Source organism: Petaurus breviceps, unplaced genomic scaffold (genome assembly GCF_028583685.1).
Source record: "Petaurus breviceps papuanus isolate PSGF00001 unplaced genomic scaffold, PetGlider_PUasm1.0 140, whole genome shotgun sequence".
NCBI classification, from domain to species: domain Eukaryota; kingdom Metazoa; phylum Chordata; class Mammalia; order Diprotodontia; family Petauridae; genus Petaurus; species Petaurus breviceps.
In genome coordinates this window covers 44,770,527-44,779,201 of record NW_027185698.1, presented here as the reverse complement: position 1 = coordinate 44,779,201, position 8,675 = coordinate 44,770,527, and the positions used below count along the sequence as shown (strand labels likewise).

The 8,675-nt window shown below is 44.2% G+C and overlaps 1 pseudogene; it reads right to left on the bottom strand.

The window, feature by feature from the left end:
* Positions 1 to 3,432: 3,432 nt before the first annotated feature.
* Positions 3,433 to 6,795, bottom strand: LOC138150781 (cyclin-dependent kinase 11B pseudogene; annotated as a pseudogene).
* Between the last annotated feature and the right edge of the window lie 1,880 nt (positions 6,796 to 8,675).

The following is an 8,675-nucleotide window of genomic DNA, read 5'->3' as shown; positions in this document are numbered from 1 at the left end:
CTATCTATCTATCTATCTATCTATCTATCTATCTATCTATCTATCTATCTATCTATCTATCTATATCTATCTACCTGCCTGTCTGTCTGTCTGTCTATCATTTCTATTTATCCATTCATCCTTCTCTCTCTCTCTCTCTCTCTCTCACTGGAACATAGACTATGTGAAAGAGGGTAGTGTCACCTCAGCTTGACCAGTAGGTCAGAGCAGAGAAGGCCATAGAACCCCAGATCTCAAGCTGCTCCAACCCCCCTCATTTAAGGAATGAGGAACCGGAGGCTCATGAAAGGTCACACAGGCAGTCAGCATCAAAGGCAGGATCTGAATCTGGGTTCTTTGATAGCAGAGTTGTGCTCTCCACTATAAGGCTCCCTGCTTAGAAGTTCTCCTCATTCTAGCCCCTTCTCCACTCAGCTGCCAAAAAGATTTTCCCCAAGCACAGTTCTATTGTTTACATTCCCTACAATAAATCCCAGTGGCTCCCCGTGAATATGAAGTTACCTACTCAGCATTTAAAACCCTTCACAACCTAGCCCCTTCCTACCTTTCCAATATGATTACCTGGTACTCCCCACCCAATTTCTAGAGTCAACTACACTAACCTCCTTGCTTGATCCTCCCACACTACAAAACGAAGTCTCTGTGCCTCATCCCCGATGTCTTCTATGCCTGGATGAATGGAATCTCCCTCCTCATCTCTGCTCCTCAGCCTCCCTGGCTTCCTTCAACAGGAGGCATTTTTTAGTCATGCCTTCTCTCTGAGGTGAACTCCCAATTACTCTGCATACATCTTGTATGTACACAGTTGTTTTCATGTTTTCTACCCCATTGGACTATGAGCTCACTGAACACGTGGACAGTGTTTTTGCCTTTCTTTGTATTCCCAGAAAAAGCCAGGTACATAGGAAATGCTTAATAATTACTTCTTGACTGGCTGACTGGGAGTTATACTCCATTTGTGGAATACTATGCTAAATAGTGGTAGGTAGAGTTACCATGATATTCAAGCCACAAGAAAACATTTCAAGGATGATTCTAGCTGCTCCTCAACTTAGGGGTTAAGGATTATGGAGTAAGAAACAACAGACAACCCACAAAACCCACCAAGCCATTGGGAGGTTTCTGAATTCACAAAGAGTAGGGAAAAGAGACAATTCTGGGAACAAAGAACATTCTTGGAGGGAGCGGGGAGACCAGGGAGCTGGATGTGGTGCAGAGGCTCCCACACTGGAAAGGGTCACAAGCAAGGCTCTGCCTGGAGAACATTTTAGTTAAGGATTAGGATAGAAGGCTTAGGGGCCCCTCAGTCTGGAACCAGGGAATTTTCTTTCATTAGTTTAGCTAATTACCTTCTTCTAGTGTGTTATATCTAAATTTGTGGATTTTTTTGTCCTTTGTGAATAAACCCTAGAAAAAAGGACTCATGTAGCTGGGAGGGTGTGAATCCAGGAAGGGTTGGGGAGGGAAGAAGGGTGCAGAGGTCTGAGGTCCAGATCTGGAGAGAGGGGATTCTTTAGGGACAAGGAGGTGGTCTATCTCTAAGTTTATGCTCAAGAAATTCCCCTGATGTTTCAGTTCAAGTCTGAAGGCCACACCATGGACTCACTTTCCCATGGTCTCCTCTCTGCTCCTACCTAGTCTACAATTTACACAAGACAGCTTAGGAACAAGGGCTGAGGTTAGTTTATGGTCCTGCCCAGATTAGTCGAAGAGGTAAATTGAAAGTAAAGACCTTAGAGGTGAGTAACTGATAAAAACCCAAGCTGTTGACAGATGATCTTTGGCCCAGCCCTCTGATAGTATACATCTTGCTAGGCCCTTTATTAAGGACTAAAATTCTAGAGTTTCAGCCAGGCCTTGATTTACCTGAAATGTGATTTGGATATCTGAAGAGTTCCCCTCCTGTCCCCTCCCAAAATTCTGCCTCTGTTTCCACCATCATCAGAACCCTAGCCAAAAATAAGATTAGGACCAGCAGTAGGAAATGTGCCCACAAATCAACTTTTTAAGACAAATCCAGTTGTCAGGTAGGTGGAAGTGGAGACATAAATCCTTTGGAGAAGGTGGGTTGTTTACTTGGGTAGCTCCCTATTTTAACTAATTATTTCTGGCAAATTTGGTGTGGAGCTGATATTTCTGTTTTACCATAACAGTCCTGGGTCAAAGCTCCAGCCACTCCATCAAAGTTACACCTCTGACCATTAGACATGCACTTCATGAGCCAGGGAGCAATTTAGAGCAGGAAGTGATTTTAGAGGTATCTAGTCCAGAAGTCCTTATTTGGGGGGGAGGGGGGGAAGAACTGAAGAAGAGAGGGGAAGTGAAAACACAGTCCCCTGCTCTCAAGGAGATTACAGTCTGATAGGGGAGATAACATGAAAATAACTATGTACAGACAAGATGTATGTAGGATAGAGGAGATAATACACTGAGAGAAGGCATTTGCATTAAGAGCATCTGAAAAATCAATCAAAAGAAGGCAGTCATTGTGTAGAGAAACCCAGCCACAGTGCTGGGTAGGGCTCCCGTCCTGCCTGACACATACAGGCTGTGTGATTCTGGACAAGTCACTTTGCCTCAGTGTCCCTGGGAGTTCTCTAAAACTGTAAGTTGTGGAGGAGATGATCTGCACTGGTGAAAGGAGTCTCCTCCCTGGGAGTTCTTTATATTAGTAACATCACAAACAAAAGACAGGTCAAACAAAAAAAAACAATCAACCCACAATCATTTATTAAGTACCTATCGCCCTCCAGGCATTGGGGCATACAAATACAGAAAGCTCCTACCGGCCAAGGTCTTTACATTCTGTTGGGAAAGAGAATTCTCATGGGATCTAGAGCTGGTAGGAGCCATAAAAGTCATCTACTTATAAGATAAAAGATTTAGAGCCATCATGTCCATTCCCCTCATTTTACAGATGAGGAAACTGAGGCCCAGAGATATTAAGTTACTTGTCCTGTCCGGGATCATAGCGGTCCCAAGCAACAGTGCGGCAGGCTATCTGAACCCAGCTTCTTGCACTATGTGTTGTTCTGTACTACATGCTGCCTCCCCCTCCAGCTTTAAAGGAATGATTAAGTGAATCAATGAATGAACAGACCGAATAAATGAAGTATCGCCCTCTTTATAACAGTAAATGGAGAGTAAGAACTCATTCCTTCCCGGAGCCGGTCAGTGTGAGCCTATCTGAAATTTCCTGTCTGGCAAGATGGGGCCCAGGGGAGGTGTGAGCTGGGGGTGGGATAGGGAGAAGGGGTAGGGATCGAGGGTGGGGGCAGGGAGTCCAGGAGAAGTTAGGACTGGAGGAGAGGGTTGGGGAAGGGGGAGGCGGAGGCGGAGGGGGGGGGGGGCACAAGTCTAAGTGGGGAAAAGGCGCCAAGAACATAGCAAGCGATGGCACCCGCCCGCAGTCTCCGTTCCTTTGCAACCACTCCCCACCCAATACCCAGGCCCATGGCCAAGCTTCCTGCACGGGACTAATAAGGACCGGGGCTGGCTGCTCCCGAACCGCGACGCCTATCACACCCGGCTCCAGGGACAATAAAGTAGCTTTTGTTCTGGCTTCCCAACAAACCGGCCAGGGGATCGCGCGCCGTCCCCTCCGGGCTGGAAACGGGGCACGGTGTCTCCAGGAAAGAGGAAAAAACCTTCCTCGACTTCAGTTTTACTGGGAAGACAAAACGGACTTGTTTCACAGCACCCGGGCCCTTTGTAAGCAGCCTCTCCACGCACGGGAGGCAGCGGCCGGCACTCAGTGATGACTGCAGGGACGGCCGGGTTCGGACTCAGGCTTCAGCTCAGCTCCCCTAAAAGGTCATCTTCCCCAACCCCCACGCCCAACGCAGCAGGGCCTAGAAGGCAAGGGTCAACAGAGAAACTGCAGTTGGTTAAATCATGTGATTAAACAATAACAAATCATGTAATAATCGCCTTAACACCCAAGTTCCCAGTTCTTCTGGACGTCCCCATCCTCTCTGCCCTCCTGAGCTGCATGGGTTTCCAAGGAGGGGCACGAGGGCGGGGAGAGGCACACCCTCCAGCCCCTCCACCCCGGCGTGTTCACAGGTGCTCTCAGCCATGGTCCGGCTGCAGCTCTCGGGGGGTTTGTTTAGCCCAGTGGCCTGGCGTGGAATTTAGAACTTGAGGGTGAAGCCCCGGCCAGGCAAAGATATTCCGTGATTGGTGGTGGGGAGATGGCAGCCAGAGTCTCTGAGGTCATAGGCCCCCAGCTGGCTGTAATCAAGTCATCCTTTTGGAAGGCGTGGACTGGTGCCATGCTTAACCCTCTGCTGCTCACTCTTGGCCAGCCATGTGGGAAACGCGCAAGGGTCAATGGGAAGGCAGGTTTCTCTGAAGTATTCCTGCGTCAGGCTGTCTTCTGCGTTGATCTTCAGCTGGGATTGTATGTCAAGAACTTGTTCATCAGATCGAAGCCCTGGTCAGAGAGGAGGGCTCCAGATCTTTTCTTTAAGTTACTCTAGGGATATTCTACAAAAGCCATTTTCTTCACTACTGGAAGGTCATTGTAACCAGGCCAAATCTTCTCACTTGGAGTTCCCAGGTCCTTGAAAACTTTGTTGATCTGGTCAATCTCTGATTTCCCCAGAAACAGAAGCTTCTGAGTTAACAGCTCTCCAAATATACATCCCACTTGACCACATGCCCATCTCAGTGGAATATTCCTTGGCTCCTAGTAACAGCTCTGGGGCCCAGTACCACAGGGTCACTACCATGGAAGTGTAAGCTTTTATCAGGGAGCCACATTCTCCAACCAGCACAAAATAAGCAATTTTTAAATTGCTCCTGTGACTGAGGAGCAAGTTGGAAGTCTTGAGGTCCCAGTGGGGGATCCAGTTGTTGTGAAGACGCTTCACCCCCTGAAGGCACCGAATCATCAGCATCTTCAATTCTTCTGGCAAGAAGGGCTGCTTCATGGCTTCCATGAGGCTCTTGAGGTCTTGCTCCTAGTAATTCATAACCATGTAGATCTTGTCCACGCTGCTGCCCACCACAATCTCTCAGAGAGTGACTGTGTTTGGATGCCGAACTTTCTGGATGATACTAATTTCACTGAGGGAGGTCATTGGGAAGTCTTCTTTCTCCTTTCCCATTTTTAACCATTTCAGAGCCACAGTTTCATTGTTGTTGTTTTTGTTTGTTTGTTTGTTTGTTTTTTGTCCTTTGTTCTGTATACCACACCATATGTGCCTTCTCCGATCCTGTTCAGATACTGGAATTCTTGCACACTCCAACAACCCTGGAGGGTAGGGAGGTATTTGGGGAGCTTGTGTTTCAGCTCCATGAGAAATAAGGTTGGAGAGTCTGGAACGTAATTTCCTTCTGTTGCGGCATTGGATTGTGCTCCCCTCTGACCCATCTCTTCACCTTCTTCCGTCTCTCCCAAATCATGGTCAAAACGACTCTGTAGCAACTAAGGTACCGTTTCCATTCTCTTACTCTTCTCCTTCATTCACTCCCTCAACAGACTGCTCAGATACTTCCTCCCAATTGCTTCCTGTCCTCTCCTCCTCTTGTGATTCCTCACTGCCGCTCTCCTTTTCCTCCATGGAGCCAGTTCCTGATTCTGCTGATGGGGACTCACCTGAGCTCATCTTTCTCTTCTTGTCACTAATAGCTGGTAAATCAGCAAGGGGCTCCCTCTCTTCCAGGTTGTCCTCCTTGACCAGCTTCCTGCCACCCCCTTGCTCATTTCTCTCCGGCTGCTGGTGTAATGGGCTCAGACTCCAGCCACTTCTTTTTACTTCTCTCACTGTTGTGAGATGTATAAACTTGTCTTCTGGCCTCTCTCTCTCTTCAACTCTCCCACTCCCTCATCTTCCTCTCTGGCTCTCTCTTTTGCTACAGCTGTTCAAGATGATCCCTGTCCCTCCTGGAATGTCCTAGAGTGGCATCCTGCCTTTTCTGCCTCTCCCATCCCTGCAGGGCCTTCCCCTGCTCATCCCAAGGCCTCTTCTGGGGCTCATGCTCTCTCTCCTTTTCTTCCACCCCAGAAAACCTCCATCCCTGTGCTGAATGACTGTGATGACATCGTGTCTCTGTCCTTTTCTCCTCTTTACTGTGAAGAGCCTTTTCCTTTCGTGACACGTACTGGGAGGGCTCAAAGGCCCAGAAGGCATCTTCTTTCCTGCTATAGTTCATGGAAGCTTCCCTCCTATGGGGGGCATTCCCGATCCTTGTCTCCTGGCCGGGATCTCTCAGCTCCACCGCTGCAAGGTAATCCTGAACATCAGAATATTTAAGGCATTTGGCCTCTGTTATCTCTTCTTGTTCCCTCCTTCACTTCTCCTGAAGAATTTCATCTAAAGTTTTCACTCTCCAAGAAGCATTTTCATCAGCCACAAATTGAGCCACAAACTGCAGCTCTGCTGCTTCTCCAGAGGCTGGACCGAGAGAAGCTAGAAGACCAAGGGTCATGCTCAGGGGAAGTGCGTCACTTCCAGTTGCTGTGTGGCAGGGGGAAGAAGAGGATGATGTCAGATTTAAACTTTACATTGTTTTCTAAAAATTTTTCCCAAGGGAAGGTAGGGAGTAAGGGAAAGAATTTGGAACTCAATTTTTAAAAAAGAATGTTAAAATTGTTTTTACGTGTATCCAAATATTTTAATTTTTTCTGAGTACATATAAAAAATTTTAACATTTTTTAAAATTTTGAGCTCCAAATTCCCTCCATCCAATCATTCCTCTCCCTCCCCCCCATTGAGAAGGCAAGTAGTTTGATGTAGATTATTCAATGTGCAGTCATGGAAAACGTATTTCCATATCAGGCATGTTGTAAAAGAAAGCATAGACAAAAGAAAAATAAAGAAAATTTTTAAAAAGTATGTTTCAACGTGCATTCAGACTCCATTAGTTCTTTCTCTGGAGGTGGATAGCATTTTTCATCATGAGTCCTTTGGAATTGTCTTGGATCCTTGTATTGCTGAGAATTGCTAAGTCATTCACAATTGATCATTGTATAATATTGCTGTTACTGTGCACAATGTTCCCCTGGTTTTGCTCAGTTCACTTTGCATCAGTTCATGTAAGTCTTCTGAGGCTTTTCTGAAAGCACCCTGCCTATCATTTCTTAAAGCTCAGCAATATTCCATCACAATCACATACCACCCCTTGTTCAGCAGTTCCCCAATTGATGACCATCCCTTTGAGTTCAAATTCTTTGCCACCACAAAGAGAACTGCCATAAATATTTTTGTATATTTGGGTCCTTTTTCTTTTCTTTTTTTAAAACTCTCTTTGGGATACAAACTTAGTAGATGTATTGCTGAGTCAAAGGGTATGCACAGTTTTACAGCCTTTTGGGAATATTTGCAAATTGCTCTCCAGAATGGTTGGATCAGTTCACTACTCCACCAACAATTCATTAGTGTTCTAATTTTCCCTCATCTTCTCCAACATTTATTGTTTTCCTGTTTTTTCATGTTAGCCATTCTGATAGGTGTGATGCGGTACCTAAGAGTTGTTTTGATTTGCATTTCTCTAATCAATAGTGATTTAGAGCATTTCTTCATGATTACAGATAGCTTTACTTTCTTCATCTGAAAACTACCTGTTTATATCCTGTGACCATTTATCAATCGGGGAATGACTTGGATTCTTATAAATTTGACCCAGTTCTCTATATATTTTAGAAATGAGGCCTTTATCAGAGACACTGGTTGTAAAAATTATTTCCTGACTTTCTGTATAGCTAGCATTTCCAATACGATATTGAATAATAGTGATGATAATGGGCATCCTTGCTTCACCCCAATCTTAGTAGGAAAGATTCTAGTTTAACCCAATTACAGATAATGACGACTGATGGTTTTTTAGGTAGATACTACTTATCATTTTAAGGAAAGCTCCATTTATTCCTATGCTTCCTGGTATTTTTAATAGGAATGAGTGTTGTATTTTGTCAAAAGGTTTTTTCTGCATCTACTGAGATATTCATATGATTTCTGGTGGTTTTGTTATTGATATGATCAATTATGCTAATAGTTTTCTTAATATTGAACCAGCCATGCATTCCTGGCACAAATCCCACCTCGTCATAGTGTATGATATTTGTGATATGTTGTTGTTACCTCTTTGCTAGTATTTTGTTTAAAAATTTTGCATCAATATTCATTAGGGAAATTGGTTTGTAGTTATCTTTCTGTTTTAGCTGTTGTCAGTTTAAGCATTAGCACCATATTTGTGTAATAAAAAGAATTGGGTAGAATACCTTCTTTGCCTATTTTTCTAAATAATTTATATAGTATTGGAATTAATTGTTCTTTAAATGTTTGGTAGAATTAACTTTTGAATATATTTGGTCCTGGAGACTTTTTTCTTTTAATTAATTTATTTTTAGTTTTCAACATTCACTTCCATAAGATTTTAAGTTCCAAATTTTCTTCCCATCTCTCTCCTCCTCTCACCCCAAGATGTTGTGCATTCTGATTACCCCTTTTGGGGATTTTTTTTCTTAGGGAGTTCATTGGTGGCTTATTCAATGTCCTTTTTCTAAGATACTGTTATTTAAGTATTCTATTTCCTCTTCTGTTAAGAATTTATGTTTTTATAAACATTCATCCATTTAGTTTAGATTGTTAGATTTATTAGCACATAGTTGGGCAAAATTAGCTCTTAATAATTAATTTTAAAATATAAAAAGTTTCCTCAGAATGAAG